The following is a 19,211-nucleotide window of genomic DNA, read 5'->3' as shown; positions in this document are numbered from 1 at the left end:
GTGTCATTTTGGAAGACTCTACTTCCTTTACGAGATGTTCAGGTTATACATTCCAAAGCGATGATATCTGCAATACTTCATAGAAACATGTGATAAATAGTTCTAAACATATAGAGTTTATAAATTCTGTTATACTTGGTTTTCTTTTATATATTTCAATCAGATAAACTTATGTATTTTTAATGTATGGAGACAATAATTTCAGTTTTTGACACCTAATCTTTAATTGCTCGTAATTACCTTAAAAATTGATTAGTTATATTTGTTAAAAAAAATGTAAAATTTTTCATAAAAACCACCAAGTTATAAGTTCTCGAGAATTTATATATTCCCTACCCCACACTTAAGATTATGTAATGCCCTCATTACATAAAATCAGATTAAAATGTATAAATTTGAGAGGACAAAAAGTGTACAGTATATAGAACTTCCTTTGTTAAGTAATTGGATATTGTAAAATGCTTATCGTATGAACATATCCAATTCATTTTATCACAATAATACTTTCGTGTTTCGCTATGTCGAATCTCATCATCATAAGTACCTGTCAACAAATATGTCAATCACAAACGAGATGGGGTTGTACTTTAGTAGTACAAAAATTTTACCCCACACTAGAGTTTTTGTAAAGATAATTAAAGATAAGAATAAATTAACACACCATAAAAATCATTTTATACAAACAAATACAAAATAAATAATTCTAAAAATAAAAATAAAAATAAAAAGAAAAACTAGAAAAATGACCACGCAGGGCCTCCCTGATCTTCCTGTTCTCGCTCCTGTTGTTGCCGTTGTTCGTTTAGGCATTGTTCCTCGTAAAAACGCCTATAGGCTTCCTGACTCGCGGCAAGGGCAGCGTTGGGATCATAAGGTGGAGGTAGAGGGTCACCGTGTTCTTGCCACTGGGGGTATGATGGAAAAGCTGAGGGAGCATATTGTTGTGGGTTAGCTACGTATAAATAAGCCTGATGATGCGCCCACTCTAACTGTGCTCCCTGGCCCCTCTGATCGTAGCGGATGTTTTCTAACATAGTATCCTGGGCTAGTTGGGTATGCCTAATATCCCCCATTTGCCTAGACAAACTAGTGTACTGTTCTTCTGATCTCCGTCCCCAATTATCATACGAGTTCCTTAAATCTAAACTCAATGAATTAAACGAATTTTGTAGCATATCGAAATCAGAAACACCTACGTTAGACGTACTAGCCTCATCTGCCTGTCTTCGTCTCCTCCTAGTTTCCCTAGCGGGTTCCTCATCCTCCTCCATAGGAGCTTGAGCGACTACTTCTTGCCGTCTCAAACTAATTACCCCACCCCTCACTTGTATGGCCTTAGCCGTCCTATACACGTCCAATCCTAAAGTTCTAACAGCTTGATTTACCGGTTGGATTGGAGGTTCTGATTCATTCGGGTCGAGTCCGAACCAGCTTTCTAGACACGTGATATAGTGACCCCCCGACATGTCACTCGTCCCTCGAGCACCCTTACCAACATGTGCCAAAAAGTAAGCAACTCCATAGGGTATACTAATAAATGTATCCCTATCTCTGATCGCATCCAAGTACCAAAGGTCAATATAATTAATTTTATCTGTATTAGTAAATGACCTTTGGTTTATTGTGTTTGCTATAAACTTATGAATTATTCTGAAGCGAACATCAGTGATCTTTAGATAAGATTCCTGGCCTGGCTCATATGTATTTCTATTAGTGAAAGATCGCCAGACTAAACCAGAATCATAGTTACCTGTATATCTAGCCCCTGTAAAAATATATTCCCTAAAACCGGGAGCTATCATCTCGTCTACGGTGTAAATCCCTAATGCGGTAGTCACGTCACTTAGGGACATTGCTCTATCTACCCCACCCAGCCTAAATTGTAGAAAATTAATATCATCGATATTTTATGGGTGTAAACTTATTCTAACGGTAGAGTAGAATTCTAAACATCATTCTCTGTATACAGGGCTATATAAACTAAACAATCTCTCAAAATCATTAAAAACCAAAGTCATTCCAAATTCATTTGTAAAACTTTGGTTTAAAATTCCCTTTAATTGTAAATCTAAATTGACTGGTGGTCCTAAAGGAGCCCAGTCCACAACGTATACTGGAGAGATGTTTCTAGTGACCAGAGAAAGTAAGTCCTTAACCTTTTGTAATCGGTTAGGTACATCATCAGGAAATCTCAGGTTTGGGTGTAGATTTTGTAGTTGTTGTTCCATTTCTGGGGTTACTTGTTCTTCCCCTTGCAGTTGGTTAACAGCTCTCATTCTGAATAATTCCTGCATAACATTTTAAAACAAGAGAACCGTCCCAATTAGGTATGTTAATGTTAGCAACGAATTTATTCTTGACATACAAGCTTGTTTCAACACCACATGAATCAATATCTTAATAACAAATAAAAACAAACAAAAATAAATCAAAAATTCCTAATCAAAAATCAAGTTTCAAAAACAAAAATGTGAATCACAAATGGAAATACGCAATGAGCTAAGTATATATAATCCAATTCAATCACATTGTGTATAATCCAGCTTCTAATCATCATCACAATACACACTTGATTCATGACAATTACAAAAAAAATATCAAATTTACACTAAAAATAAAATCACAAAATCAAAAAATCAAACTTATGTTCAAGGGTTCTAACTACTATCAACACAACTAAAAACATCTAATTGTAACCAAAATAACACAATTTATAGCAGCTCCTCAATTTGTATAAACCCTAATTTTTCAATAGTCAATTAAACATCAAATTTTTATGCTAATCGGGTTTATATTCATGCTTACAACATAGCCATATCAATAATTAAGCTAAATATATCAATAACAAGCATAAAATTCCGATTAAAGCTATATATATAATTAATGGAAAATTTGAAGAACAAGTGGTAAAATGGGTTGAGGACCCTTACCAATCTCGGCATGTTGAAAGGTAGATGAATTGGATGAGATTGAGAGTGTTTAATTGAATTTTGGGTGTGATTTTGGTAGAATTCGGGTGTTCTTCTCGTCTTCACAGCAGCAAAAACAATAATAATAATGGGAAGGAGAAGCAGAATTCGACAGAGTATCTGCACTGATTTTTGAACCTACGCGTTTCGCGTGGCTTTTGATTATACGCGTTTCGTGTGGATATCCCCACGATTCGCGTAAGTTTTCTGTCCTTTTTTTTATATAAGTACTTAAAACTTTAAAATTTCTTTTATTAATATGTGTTGCTACGGAAATTTCGGTTGTTATACCTAGTCTTAATCCGTTTATAAATTTTAAAAATTAATTTATAAAAGTTAATAATTTAAAAGTTAAATTTTTTTTTTAAATTTTATGAAAATAAAAATAAAAACAAAAACATTCTTATTTTAAAATTTTTTATTATATATATATATATATATATATATATATATATATATATATATATATATATATATATATATATATATATATATATATATATATTTTTTTTTTTTTTCTCAACTTTATAAGTACTTAAAATTTCAAAATATCAATTTTAAATTCGAATTTGATGTAACGGAAATTTCGATTGTTACACCTAGTTTTTATCCGTTTATAAATTTTCAATTTCAATTTATAATTTAATACTTCAAAAGTTAACGTTTTAATATTTTTCAAAAACAACTTGAAAATAAAACACTCCAATTTTTTTATTTTATTTAAAAAAAAAATTTATAAAAGAAAATTAATATTTAGAATTAAAAACAAGTATATGAAAAATAAAAATTAAATGAATTTAAAATACACACTATATTTTTTTATATATATACTTTTAAACCAACTAATTTTCAAACTTAATACTTTGTTTCCTATCAACTAGGTAGAGACAATCTCGGTTGTTACACCTATCATTACCCACGACAAAGGTTTATAAGTTATATATTTTTACAGTTATTGATAAAAAAGTATAATTTTAGTAGTTTTGATTTTTCTTCTGTTTTTGGTGGTTTACCATATAAAAGATATATTATGAATCCAACAATAAATTTCGTGCAATTTGAAGAACGACAATTCAGTTATTACACTTAGCATTATCGTTTTCAATGAAAACATGTTAAACTCACGGTTTATCAATTTTAAACGGTAGACCCTTTTTAATAACATCACAGCAAATAAATACAAACTAAAACACACCAAAATATAAACACACAAAAATTCAAAAATACAAAAATGCACAAAAATACAAAAAATGCACAAAAACACAATTGGAGAGAAAAAGACTTAGATTGTGAAACCGCGTTGACTCGCCTCGTAGTGTAGTCGCATCATTTCGCCCCCCATGGCTTCGTAGGCGTAACCTCGTTGGTTTAAGAGGTTTTCCTTTGAACATTTAAAAGGTCCTTCTCGGCATAAGGTTACGTACTCGAAATTAGAGTATGTCTGGTTCTTTGGACAATTTCCATAATGAGCTGGTTTTCCACATTTTACACATTTGCCCAAATGACGCGCTCGACGTTTCTTAGCTGATTTTGATTTTCCTTTGGCATAATTTTTCTCGTTAAGTTCTTGCCTTATTTCTTTACTCGCCTGATCGCATCTTCTCTTTATATCTAACACCACATCTCTCGGTAAAATTTTATCGCACATTAAAAAGAAGTGGTTGTAGACATATTGATTGCGCATCTTGAAAATAAACAATAAATAAAAATGAAAAGAAGAAAATAAAAAGGTAGAATGGAGGGAGAAGACTAGTTCTTTAGGGTCTGCTAGGGAAAGACCAATCTAACCCCACTCTTAAAGATAAAAATAAAAATCGAGAATGGAGAATGGAGTTTAAAACCTTAAAGTTACCCTGAATTTACTTGTCCTTAGGGTAGAATGTGATCTCGTCTCTTTCCGTAGTATTGATTCCTTCAAAGTATAATTTGAGTCGATGACCGTTCACTTTGAAAGTTCCACCGTCTTTGCTATATAATTCTGCATATCCAGATGGAAAAACCTGTTTTATTATATATGACCCAGTCCATCGGGATCTAAGTTTCCCAGGTGAAAACTTAAAACGTGATTGGAATACTAATACTTTGTCCCCTTGTTCAAATTCTTTCTTTTTTAATCGTGCATCATGCCATTTTTTAGTTTTATCTTTTTATGTTTTAGAATTTTCATATGCTTGTAATCTTAATTCATCTAGTTCGTGAAGTTGTAAGAAACGATTTTCTCCGGCTTGCACAAGGTCAGTGTTACACACTCTCAAAGCCCAATATGCCTTGTGTTCAACTTCGACAGGTAGATGACATGCTTTACCATATACAAGTCTAAAGGGTGTGGTACCGATTGGTGTTTTATACACAGTCCTAAAAGCCCACAACGCGTCGTCTAACTTGCGTTGCCAAATCTTAGGGTTGTTATTAACCATTTTCTCAAGTATGCGTTTCAAGGCACGATTCGTGTTCTCCACTTGACCACTTATTTGCGGGTGGTACGGAGTAGAGAAACGATGAGTTACGCCATACTTCTTCAACACCTTTTCAAGAAGGTTGTTGGCAAAATGTGTTCCTCGGTCGGATATGAGCGCCTTTGGGATTCCAAAGCGTGAGAAAAGATTTTTCAAGAAGTTCACCACCACCCTAGCATCATTTGTAGGCAAAGCTTTTGCTTCAGCCCACTTGGATACATAGTCAACGGCTACTAGGATGTACTTGTACTTATGGGAACTTGGAAATGGTCCCATGAAATCGATTCCCCAAATATCAAAGATTTCACAAACTTGGATGCCGGTTTGAGGCATCTCATACTTTTTTGTGATGTTACCCGTTCGTTGGCATGCATTACAAGTCCGAACGAAATTATGGGCATCTTTAAAGATCGTGGGCCAATAAAAGCCCGAGTCAAGGATTTTTCTTGCAGTGTGGTTTGGTCCGAAATGACCGCCGGTGGGCCCTTGATGGCAATGCTCAAAAATTTGTTGAGCCTCTTGTCCGTACACACAACGGCGAATTATTTGATCTGCACCAACACGAAATAGGTTGGGGTGTTCCCAGAAATAGGATTTCAAATCCGCAAAGAATTTCTTCTTTTGTTGGTAAGAAAGTCCTTTTTGAAGAATGCCTGAAGCAAGATAGTTTGCAAAGTGAGCAAACCATGGGATTTCAGATTCCTTGTCAACCCTCATTAGAGATTCGTCCGGAAATGTGTCCTTGATGGTTGTATCATCGAGTTTATCTAATTCAGGGTTTTCAAGTTGGGATAAATGGTCGGCAGCTAGATTCTCGGCTCCTTTCTTGTCACGTATCTCAATGTCAAATTCTTGAAGTAAAAGAACCCAACGTATGAGACGATGCTTTGCATCTAGTTTCGAGAATAAGTACCTAAGTGCCGAATGGTCCGTGTAAACAATGGTCTTGGACAACACCAAATATGACTGAAATTTATCAAACGCATAAACAACCGCTAGGAGCTCCTTTTCTGTGGTGGTATAATTAATTTGAGCCCCCGTTAGCGTTTTGCTTGCATAATAAATTGGAAGAAAATGATTATCGGGTCATTGTCCTAAGACAGCACCTAAGGCATAGTCGCTTGCGTCACACATTAGCTCAAATGGCATACTCCAATCTGGAGATACGATAATGGGAGCTTGTGTGAGTTTTGACTTTAGAATCGAGAATGCATTTTCGCAATTAGAATCAAAGTCAAATGGAGCATCCTTTTCAAGAAGCTTGGTCAATGGGCGGGCGATTTTAGAAAAATCTTTGATAAATCGCCTATAGAATCCCGCGTGACCAAGAAAGCTTCTAATGGCCTTAACATTCGACGGTTTAGGTAGCTTAGATATAACTTCAATTTTAGCTTTATCTACCTCTATTCCCGCACGAGATATTTTGTGACCAAGTACAATGCCCTCCTTTACCATGAAGTGGCATTTTTCCCAATTTAGGACCAAATTTGCTTTCTCACATCGGATAAGCATACGTTCAAGGTTAAAAAGACACGATTCAAAGGAATCTCCAAACACGGAAAAGTCATCCATGAAGACTTCCATACAATCCTCTACCATATCATCAAAAATTGCCATCATGCACCTTTGAAAGGTTCTGGGTGCATTGCATAAACCAAACGGCATGCGGCGATAGGCAAAGGTACCAAAAGGACAAGTGAATGTGGTCTTTTCTTGGTCGTTGGGATCAATTAGAATTTGGAAGTAACTGGAGAAACCATCTAGAAAACAATAATATTCTTTCCCCGCTAATCGTTCAATCATTTGATCAATAAAAGGTAACGGAAAATGATCCTTTCTTGTGGCATCATTGAGACGTCTGTAATCAATACAGACTCTCCAGCCGGTAACCGTTCTAGTTGGAACGAGTTCGTCCTTTTCATTTAGAATAACGGTTGTACCCCCCTTTTTGGGTACTACTTGTACTGGACTAACCCAAGGACTATTGGAGATGGGATAGATTAACCCGGCGTCAAGAAGATTGACTACCTCCTTTTTAACAACCTCTTTCATGTTGGGATTTAGCCTACGTTGTCTTTGTACTACTGGTTTGAAGTCATTCTCAAGGAGAATTTTATGTGTACAATAAGACGGGTTTATCCCTGGAATGTCGGTTGTTTTCCAGGCTATAGATTTTTTATGGGTTTTTAAAACAGAGATTAACCTATCCTTCTCGTTACCGGAAAGATGTGAAGAAATAATTACCGGTAATTGAGATGTACCTTCGAGATAAGCATACTCCAAGTGTTTGGGTAGCTCTTTAAGCTCTAGTACGGGTGGTTCTTCCAAAGAATTTTTTATACGGAATCTATCTTCATTCTTGATTTCCTCAAACGATTCCTCTTCCTTGGGAATTTCTTCTTTGATGGTCTCGTCATCCGTGACCACCTTCATCAACTCATCAAAATCTTTATCAATATTGAAGTATTCATTCTCACTTACCGGGGCTAACCCCGGGATATCAATTTCCAGTAGCTCCTGCAATTCATTCTCGACACAAAGATCTATAACATCAATTTGAAAACAAGAGTCATCGGTGGAAGTGGGTCTTTTCATGGCTTTGTCAATGTGACAAATTATTCTCTCGTTTCCCACACCTAGACTCAATTGTTCTTTTTGGACATTAATGATAGCATCTGCAGTGTTAAGGAAAAGACGTCCTAAAATGATAGGAACTTTTGTGTCCTCTTGCATTTCTAGAATAACAAAGTTGACGGGAAAGATAAGTGAGCCAACTTTTACAAGAATATCCTCGGCTATACCTATGGGAGTATCAAATGATTGGTTTGCTAATCGAATACCCATCCGGGTTGGTTTTAAGTCTCCTAAGTCAAGTTTTAAATATAACGAGTAAGGCATTAGGTTAACACTTGCACCTAGGTTGGCTAGTGCATCGTACACTACCGAATCACCCATCATACATGGAATGATAAAACTACCCGGGTCTCCCAATTTTGGAGGTACATTTTGTTTCTTCAAGATGGCCGAACACTCCTCATGGAGGAATGTGGCAGAAACGTCATGGTATTTACCCTTCGAAGATATGAGATCTTTCAAAAACTTCCCGTAATTGGGCATATCCCTAAGAACCTCCGCGAGTGGCATGTTAATGCTAATTTCCTTGATCATGTCCGCAAATTTCTGATATCGACTCGCGAGTCTATCTTTCTTCAATGCTTTTGGGTATGGAATAGGTTCCTTATACACCTTTACTGGTGGTTCTTCACGTTTCTTCGATATGACCTCCGGTGGACCATCTTTTTCTTGTTCGTTGTCAACTTGCTCATTTTTATCAACCGGTACTTGTAAAATAGAAGGAGATATAGGAACTTCCGGGGACTTTAGAGTCTCCGGGTTAATAGTTAAACCACTTCTAGTAGTTATAGCATTTACATGCTCATTTCTTGTTTGGTTGTTGTTGAGATTCACTTGAGTATTTGAGGGGAGAGCACCTGGTGGTCTCTCTGATAGTAACTGTGAGATCCTTCCAACATCTCTTTCTAAATTCTGAATTGTGGCTTGTTGATTTTGAATTTTCTGAGTTTGGAGCTCTGCATTTTGCTCGTGCTTAACCATAAAATCTCTCAAGAGATCTTCTAAACCGGATTTCTTCTCGGGTTTTGGTTGTATGAGTGCTTGTGGTTGTGGTTGATTGTGTTGGAAATTATTTTGATAAATTCGTTGAGGTTGATTTCGGTTATTTAAGTGATTGTAACCTGGTGGTGCATTTCTTTGATTTTGATTTGGGAAATTCCGGTTATTTTGGTAACCTGGAATTCCTCCTTGATAGTTATTATTATTTGAACCTGAAGGTCCTCCTATTTGATAGCTGTTTATAGGAGGATATTTTCGGTTGTTTGCTTCTATTGCTGGAAAATCATTGAAATTCATTTCACCTTTTCGCAAGTAACCTAAGAAATTTGCTTGCTCTTCCATCGTACTTTGATCACAATCTCTAGTAAGATGGGGACCTTGGAACAGTTCACACCCTACTCTGATAGCGTGCATTTCTATGGTTACCTTCTCAATTTTCCTTGCTTGATTTGCTATTTGGACTTTTAAAGAAGCAATTTCATCATTACTTTCGATACTAGCAACCTTTGATGATCTAGAGAATTCCATCTCTTGATGCCAATTATGGGAATGGGCTGCTATATCGGCAATGATTGTGTGAGCGTCTTCAGGTGTTTTCTTCATGATCGAACCTCCGGCTGCAACATCTATATCTTTTATAGTTGTCACATTGACTCCTTTATTGAATATTTGGACCTTATGGAATGTATTCAACCCGTGTTGAGGACATACCCTAAGCATTTTGTTGAATCGGGTCCAAGCTTCATAAAGAGTTTCATTAGGCTTTTGCATAAAGCGGTTTATATCACTTTGCAATTTTGCTGCTTTTGAAGCAGGAAAGAATTCTGCCAAAAACTTATCCATCATATCATTCCAGTCTTCAATATAACCTTTTGGTAATGAGTCTAGCCAATCTCTTGCATCATCCTTTAAGGACCATGGAAAGATTTTTAAACATGCAACTTCATCGGTGACATCTTTGATTTTGAAAAGCTTGCAAATGCTTACAAACTTACGAAGATGCTCGTTAGCATCCTCATTTGGGGCTCCACCGAATTGACATGTATTAGTCACCATGTGGAGAAATTGACCCTTTATTTCAAAACTGTCAGTCATAGTGGGTTGAATAATTGCGTGGCCTTGACCTGTTCTTGTTGCCTTCATTAATGCTTCCATCGTTTGATTTGTAGCCGCCATCTCTTCTTCTTCTTTAATAAATGGCTCTATGATTGGTTGGATAACTGGTTCAGAGTCAGATTCTATGGAAAGTGATTGTAAATTCTCAGCAAGAGATTCTACTTCTTGAGCTCTTAAGCGTTCGTGGAATTCCCTTTCGGGTTCAGGATATGAAGGAGTTAATTCAGTGTTGGAGGAACGTAAGTTCATGCATTAATTTCTATTATGAGATCATAACACCAAAAGCTTTTCTAGTGTTACTTACTTGTTTCTTTTTTTAGTGTTTTTCTGTGTTTTAAAATTACTAGTACTTCCTGCTTCTTTTTGTTGTTTTTGTCCTTTATTAATTCTTTGCGGTTCCGGATTAAGTTTAACGAGTTTAGGATTTTCTGAACGAATCATACAATTGGGAAATTGTACAAAGAACTAAAGGATTTATTCATAAACTTTGAACTTTCTTGGAAATGAATTTCCTCGAGAGGATCGAATAACATAAAAACAATGATAAAAACCCTTAAACAAACAGATTTTCATTCTGATTTTTCCCACGTTTCGAATAGCCAAAAGATGCAGCAGAGGGGCAGGATCCTTCTATTGACCAATAAAATTGGTGATCCAACAAACCAGTCCACGTACAAATCCAACTACTACTACGAATCAGAAAAATTATCTATTTATTTAACTGCCAACTCCCCGGCAGCGGCGCCAAAAAGTTGAAGCGTTGAAACAATACCTTTATTTATGAACGGATTGAGTTGTTTTATTACACGAATTGATTTATTGTATATATGGTATTTTAACGATTTTAGGTTGGTTTCAAACATATATAGGCAACTGGTCCTATCTGCGTAGTTTAGTTTGTAGGTAAATCCGATTCGTTCCACAGGGAGATGGAGTGTTTAATGGTTTTTAATAATCTTTGAAGTCAAACTTATTTAAAGGGGGTTTTGGATTAGGAATTTATAAAATAACAATAATGGAAAATAACTTAACTAATTTACTTCATAAATAAAATTACAAGATTACAAGATTACAATTATTAACTAAAAAGTGAATTAAATGAAATTATACTAATTATGATGTAACAATTTTATTACTAAATGATAATTAATAAGATAATAGCTTTTAATAAAACTAATTGTTTAGAATTTTGTTTTGAGCAATTATAATATAAATTTATTTAAATGAACTAAATAACATATTTTAACTAAATTAATATAAATTAACAGGAATTATAATATTTAACTAGTTATAAACTAATTACTAATTATAAATTATAATAATTATAAACTAACAACTTAAATATAATAATAAAATAATTAAAACCCTAAATTTTTAACCTAGTTCGTACAGTACCCGTATTATACTTACGCGTTTCGCGTAGTATAATACGCGTTTCGCGTATGGTTTAATATGTACGCGTATCGTGTAGAGTTGTACGCGATTCGCGTATGTTATAATCGATGTGACAAAACAGTTCTGGTACAAATTTGAGTATTTTGATGTAAATATTTTTTTATAGTTTTACTTACTGAATAAAATAAACGTAAATAATAATAATAATAATAATTAACAAAATAAAAGGAAGTGTTTACTTAAATGTGTCACCTCTAGGTCCATGGATTGTTTTAAGTTTAAGCTTGTATTAAAATGTTTAGTATAAAACTTATATTTTCCTTTCGAAAAATAATAAGTTTTGACTAACTAAATTAAATCTAATTTTCATTGGATTATATTTAGATAGTTACTAGTCCTTAAGTATTTAAATTGAGACCCAACCCAGTTTTGACCTTCGCCAAAACCCAAATCATAACGGTTTCCCTTTTTACAATTTCACTATTATATGACTAGTGATATTACTCAAACCACCGAACCTTACTTTTTAATTTAGTGTTAGTAAATTAGTTATAAGTTCGTCTAGATCACTTTTAATGTTGAAGCTTAATTTATATAAATAAAAATAACTTTCGTTATTTTAATCTAACAAATTAATTGACAAGGGTTAAATATCCAAATACATAATAATGGTTCTTTTAATTAGGCTCAATATTAAAAATACTAAAGTTGTATTTTAATTTTTACAAATGATAACAATCCATTTCACTAGGGGCTCTACATCTAAGCAAACACTAGGGAAATTAGCTACTCATTATACTAGGGTAAACGTAAAAATATAAATATGCAAACATAACAATAACTATAAAAATTGATAACAATAATTTTTAACAGAATATACTTACTAAAAATTCTTCACTTTCATTAACTTCAATGGTAGAAAATTACAATAATAACACCCCTTTTGCGCGTACAATAATACCTTTAATCACGAACAATACACCCTTAATATTTGAAACTATCCTAACTCTTCAAACTTGAAAATTAATTTGGTACAGAATACTTAAAAATAAATGACAGTAACTAATGATTTTTGTGTGTGTAGTCTCCTCCTAATGTAAGAGTACTCCTCTCTGTATTTAACATGTTGATAGTAGGTAAGCTTTAAACTGGCTCTCCTTGCTGTAGCACTTGAAAAAGAAGTAATTTTTAATCACAAAAGCCACCGTCCCATTTCTGATTCATGATTAAAGTTGGCCTAACATTACGCGTTTCGCGTAGGAGTACACGTATCGCGTAGGATTAAAATACTACGCGTTTCGCGTAGGAATAATCGACAGTTTTCTTTATTTTTCTTTTTGTTTGTTCTTTGTTAATCCCGTGTTTGACGTATATTGACTTGGAACTTTCCATTTGAACTCTTTTTCTTCGATCATCTTGTACTTTCATTCGGATAAACGTTTCTTGATATAAATTTGGTAAAAACCCATCGTTTATCGTCGTTTCTTCAAAAAGCGAGCTCGTATTTACTTTTGTCATTTTTCTCGTGAAATACGCATTGAATGTCTTTGTAGACGGTAAAAACTTATGAAATATAAATGATATTGCGTCGAATAATATGTATGTTTAAAGAAATATCAAAATACCCCACACTGGAACGTTGCTTGTCCTCAAGCAATTACATCTTCTAAATAGAATCAGAACATTACATATTTTTCCTTATCGATCATTAAATCACACAACACACGCTACAAGAAATGAAACACACGCTATATGGAATAAGTTCGAAACACTACACAATTTTTATTGAATCACACGCACACTACACGAAACGAAATTCTGACAACAGAAACAAAGTTGAAACTCGTGATTAAGGTTTAAAAATTTGGATCCTTATGGAAAATTGGACCTTGTGAAAACGTTTTATGATTTTATAAAATGTCATGCTAGTTTTTACACTAGACACGTTTTTCGGCTTTAACCTCAAATTCCGGTCGAGGGTAACTGAAAACCGTAGTCTCAGTCGGCGATTAGCAAGCTATCCGCCCCCATAATTGAAGTATCATGGAACTTGAAACCGAATGTCCTAAAAATGGTTTTACACAATATAATTCATAAAATAGCACAAGTTTTAGAGTAAAATTATATCGTGCCCAAATGTCATCGGTGAACCATGAGTTAGCACACCTCAATTCGTTATGGCATATGTATGTTGACCGCGGTCAAACATAGATGCGGTTGATCTTTACGGAGATCATCTATCTGGGGATTAGATTCATTAGTCTTAAAAGCTAATTTGCAATGTGCCCCCCCATTGTACGAGACAGATCCATCTCATGGTTAGGATAAGTCTGACCACCAAAAACCCTGTTTGATGCTGAGGTGAGGTGGATTTCCAGCCGATGATAGAGATGACTTTTCAAGATTTTTCGTCAACCTACAGCTGTTCTGGACTACATCTTCTAACATAAGTTAGCAAGTGTGTCATTTTGGAAGACTCTACTTCCTTTACGAGATGTTCAGGTTATACATTCCAAAGCGATGATATCTGCAATACTTCATAGAAACATGTGATAAATAGTTCTAAACATATAGAGTTTATAAATTCTGTTATACTTGGTTTTCTTTTATATATTTCAATCAGATAAACTTATGTATTTTTAATGTATGGAGACAATAATTTCGGTTTTTGACACCTAATCTTTAATTGCTCGTAATTACCTTAAAAATTGATTAGTTATATATGTTAAAAAAATGTAAAATTTTTCATAAAAACCACCAAGTTATAAGTTCTCGAGAATTTATATATTCCCTACCCCACACTTAAGATTATGTAATGCCCTCATTACATAAAATCAGATTAAAATGTATAAATTTGAGAGGACAAAAAGTGTACAGTATATAGAACTTCCTTTGTTAAGTAATTGGATATTGTAAAATGTTTATCGTATGAACATATCCAATCCGTTTTATCACAATAATACTTTCGTGTTTCGCTATGTCGAATCTCATCATCATAAGTAACTGTCAACAAATATGCCAATCACAAACGAGATGGGGTTGTACTTTAGTAGTACAAAAATTTTACCCCACACTAGAGTTTTTGTAAAGATAATTAAAGATAAGAATAAATTAACACACCATAAAAATCATTTTATACAAACAAATACAAAATAAATAATTCTAAAAATAAAAATAAAAAGAAAAACTAGAAAAATGACCACTCAGGGCCTCCCTGATCTTCCTGTTCTCGCTCCTGTTGCTGCCGTTGTTCGTTTAGGCATTGTTCCTCGTAAAAACGCCTATAGGCTTCCTGACTCGCGGCAAGGGCAGCGTTGGGATCATAAGGTGGAGGTAGAGGGTCACCGTGTTCTTGCCACTAGGGGTATGATGGAAAAGCTGAGGGAGCGTATTGTTGTGGGTTAGCTGCGTATAAATAAGCGTGATGATGCGCCCACTCTAATTGTGCTCCCTGGCCCCTCTGATCGTAGCGGATGTTTTCTAACATAGTATCCTGGGCCAGTTGGGTATGCCTAATATCCCCTATTTGCCTAGACAAACTAGTGTACTGTTCTTCTGATCTCCGTCCCCAATTATCATACGAGTTCCTTAAATATAAAGTCAATGAATTAAACGAATTTTGTAGCATATCCAAATCAGAAACACCTACGTTAGACGTACTAGCCTCATCTGGCTGTCTTCGTCTCCTCCTAGTTTCCCTAGCGGGTTCCTCATCCTCCTCCATAGGAGCTTGAGCGACTACTTCTTGCCGACTCAAACTAATTACCCCACCCCTCACTTGTATGGCCTTAGCCATCCTATACACGTCCAATCCTAAAGTTCTAACAGCTTGATTTACCGATTGGATTGGAGGTTCTGATTCATTCGGGTCGAGTCCGAACCAGCTTCCTAGACACGTGATATAGTGACCCCCCGACATGTCACTCGTCCCTCGAGCACCCTTACCAACATGTGCCAAAAAGTAAGCAACTCCATAGGGTATACTAATAAATGTATCCCTATCTCTGATCGCATCCAAGTACCAAAGGTCAATATAATTAATTTTATCTGTATTAGTAAATGACCTTTGGTTTATTGTGTTTGCTATAAACTTATGAATTATTCTGAAGCGAACATCAGTGATCTTTAGATAAGATTCCTGGCCTGGCTCATATGTATTTCTATTAGTGAAAGATCGCCAGACTAAACCAGAATCATAGTTACCTGTATATCTAGCCCCTGTAAAAATATATTCCCTAAAACCGGCAGCTATCATCTCGTCTACGGTGTAAATCCCTAATGCCATAGTCACGTCACTTAGGGACATTGCTCTATCTACCCCACCCAGCCTAAATTGTAGAAAATTAATATCATCGATATTTTCTGGGTGTAAACTTATTCTAACGGTAGAGTAGAATTCTAAACACCATTCTCTGTATACAGGGCTATTTAAACTAAACAATCTCTCAAAATCATTAAAAACCAAAGTCATTCCAAATTCATTTGTAAAACTTTGGTTTAAAATTCCCTTTATTTGAAAATCTAAATTGACTGGTGGTCCTAAAGGAGCCCAGTCCACAACGTATACTGGAGAGATGTTTCTAGTGACCAGAGAAAGTAAGTCCTTAACCTTTTGTAATCGGTTAGGTACATCATCAGGAAATCTCAGGTTTGGGTGTAGATTTTGTAGTTGTTGTTCCATTTCTGGGGTTACTTGTTCTTCCCCTTGCTGTTGGTTAACAGCTCTCATTCTGAATAATCCCTGCATAACATTTTAAAACAAGAGAACCGTCCCAATTGGGTATGTTAATGTTAGCAACGAATTTATTCTTGACATACAAGCTTGTTTCAACACCACATGAATCAATATCTTAACAACAAATAAAAACAAACAAAAATAAATCAAAAATTCCTAATCAAAAATCAAGTTTCAAAAACAAAAATGTGAATCACAAATGGAAATACGCAATGAGCTAAGTATATATAATCTAATTCAATCACATTGTGTATAATCCAGCTTCTAATCATCATCACAATACACACTTGATTCATGACAATTACAAAAAAAAATATCAAATTTACACTAAAAATAAAATCACAAAATCAAACAATCAAACTTATGTTCAAGGGTTCTAACTACTATCAACACAACTAAAAACATCTAATTGTAACCAAAATAACACAATTTATAGCAGCTCCTCAATTTTTATAAACCCTAATTTTTCAATAGTCAATTAAACATCAAATTTTTATGCTAATCGGGTTTATATTCATGCTTACAACATAGCCATATCAATAATTAAGCTAAATTTATCAATAACAAGCATAAAATTCGGATTAAAGCTATATATATAATTAATGAAAAATTTGAAGAACAAGTGGTAAAATGGGTTGAGGACCCTTACCAATCTCGGCATGTTGAAAGGTAGATGAATTGGATGAGATTGAGAGTGTTTAATTGAGTTTTGGGTGTGATTTTGGTAGAATTCGGGTGTTCTTCTCGTCTTCACAGCAGCAAAAACAATAATAATAATGGGAAGGAGAAGCAGAATTCGACAGAGTATCTGGACTGATTTTTGAACCTACGCGTTTCGCGTAGTCCTACGCGTTTCGCGTGGCTTTTGATTATACGCGTTTCGTGTGGATATCCCCACGATTCGCGTAAGTTTTCTGTCCTTTTTTTTTATATATAAGTACTTAAAACTTTAAAATTTCTTTTATTAATATGTGTTGCTACGGAAATTTCGGTTGTTATACCTAGTCTTAATCCGTTTATAAATTTTAAAAATTAATTTATAAAATTTAATAATTTAAAAGTTAAATTTTTTTTTAAAATTTTATGAAAATAAAAATAAAAACAAAAACATTCTTATTTTAAAATTTTTTATTATATATATATATATATATATATATATATATATATATATATATATATATATATATATATATATATATATATTTTTTTTTTTTTTTTTTCTCAACTTTATAAGTACTTAAAATTTCAAAATATCAATTTTAAATTCAAATTTGATGTAACGGAAATTTCGGTTGTTACACCTAGTTTTTATCCGTTTATAAATTTTCAATTTCAATTTATAATTTAATACTTCAAAAGTTAACGTTTTAATATTTTTCAAAAACAACTTGAAAATAAAACACTCCAATTTTTTTATTTTATTTTAAAAAAAAAAATTTATAAAAGAAAATTAATATTTAGAATTAAAAACAAGTACATGAAAAATAAAAATTAAATGAATTTAAAATACACACTATATTTTTTATATATATACTTTTAAACCAACTAATTTTCAAACTTAAAACTTTGTTTTCTATCAACTAGGTAGAGACAATCTCGGTTGTTACACCTATCATTACCCACGACAAAGGTTTATAAGTTATATATTTTTACAGTTATTGATAAAAAAGTATAATTTTAGTAGTTTTCATTTTTCTTCTGTTTTTGGTGGTTTACCATATAAAAGATATATTATGAATCCAACAATAAATTTCGTGCAATTTGAAGAACGACAATTCAGTTATTACACTTAGCATTATCGTTTTCAATGAAAACATGTTAAACTCAAGGTTTATCAATTTTAAACGGTAGACCCTTTTTAATAACATCACAGCAAACAAATACAAACTAAAACACACCAAAACATAAACACACAAAAATTCAAAAATACAAAAATGCACAAAAATACAAAAAATGCACAAAAACACAATTGGCGAGAAAAAGACTTAGATTGTGAAACCGCGTTGACTCGCCTCGTAGTGTAGTCGCATCATTTCGCCCCCCATGGCTTCGTAGGCGTAACCTCGTTGGTTTAAGAGGTTTTCCTTTGAACATTTAAAAGGTCCTTCTCGGCATAAGGTTACGTACTCGAAATTAGAGTCTGTCTGGTTCTTTGGACAATTTCCATAATGAGCTGGTTTTCCACATTTTACACATTTGCCCAAATGATACGCTCGACGTTTCTTAGCTGATTTTGATTTTTCTTTGGCATAATTTTTCTCGTTAAGTTCTTGCCTTATTTCTTTACTCGCCTGATCGCATCTTCTCTTTATATCTAACACCACATCTCTCGGTAAAATTTTATCGCACATTAAAAAGAAGTGGTTGTAGACATATTGATTGCGCATCTTGAAAATAAACAATAAATAAAAACGAAAAGAAGAAAATAAAAAGGTAGAATGGAGGGAGAAGACTAGTTCTTTAGGGTCTGCTAGGGAAAGACCAATCTAACCCCACTCTTAAAGATAAAAATAAAAATCGAGAATGGAGAATGGAGTTTAAAACCTTAAAGTTACCCTGAATTTACTTGTCCTTAGGGTAGAATGTGATCTCGTCTCTTTCCGTAGTATTGATTCCTTCAAAGTATAATTTGAGTCGATGACTGTTCACTTTGAAAGTTCCACCGTCTTTGCTATATAATTCTGCATATCCAGATGGAAAAACCTGTTTTATTATATATGGCCCAGTCCATCGGGATCTAAGTTTCCCAGGTGAAAACTTAAAACGTGATTGGAATACTAATACTTTGTTCCCTTGTTCAAATTCTTTCTTTTTTAATCGTGCATCATGCCATTTTTTAGTTTTATCTTTGTATGTTTTAGAATTTTCATATGCTTGTAATCTTAATTCATCTAGTTCGTGAAGTTG

This window comes from Rutidosis leptorrhynchoides, chromosome 11, assembly GCF_046630445.1.
Source record: "Rutidosis leptorrhynchoides isolate AG116_Rl617_1_P2 chromosome 11, CSIRO_AGI_Rlap_v1, whole genome shotgun sequence".
NCBI classification, from domain to species: Eukaryota; Viridiplantae; Streptophyta; class Magnoliopsida; order Asterales; family Asteraceae; genus Rutidosis; species Rutidosis leptorrhynchoides.
Note: the sequence above shows the minus strand (reverse complement) of the source record.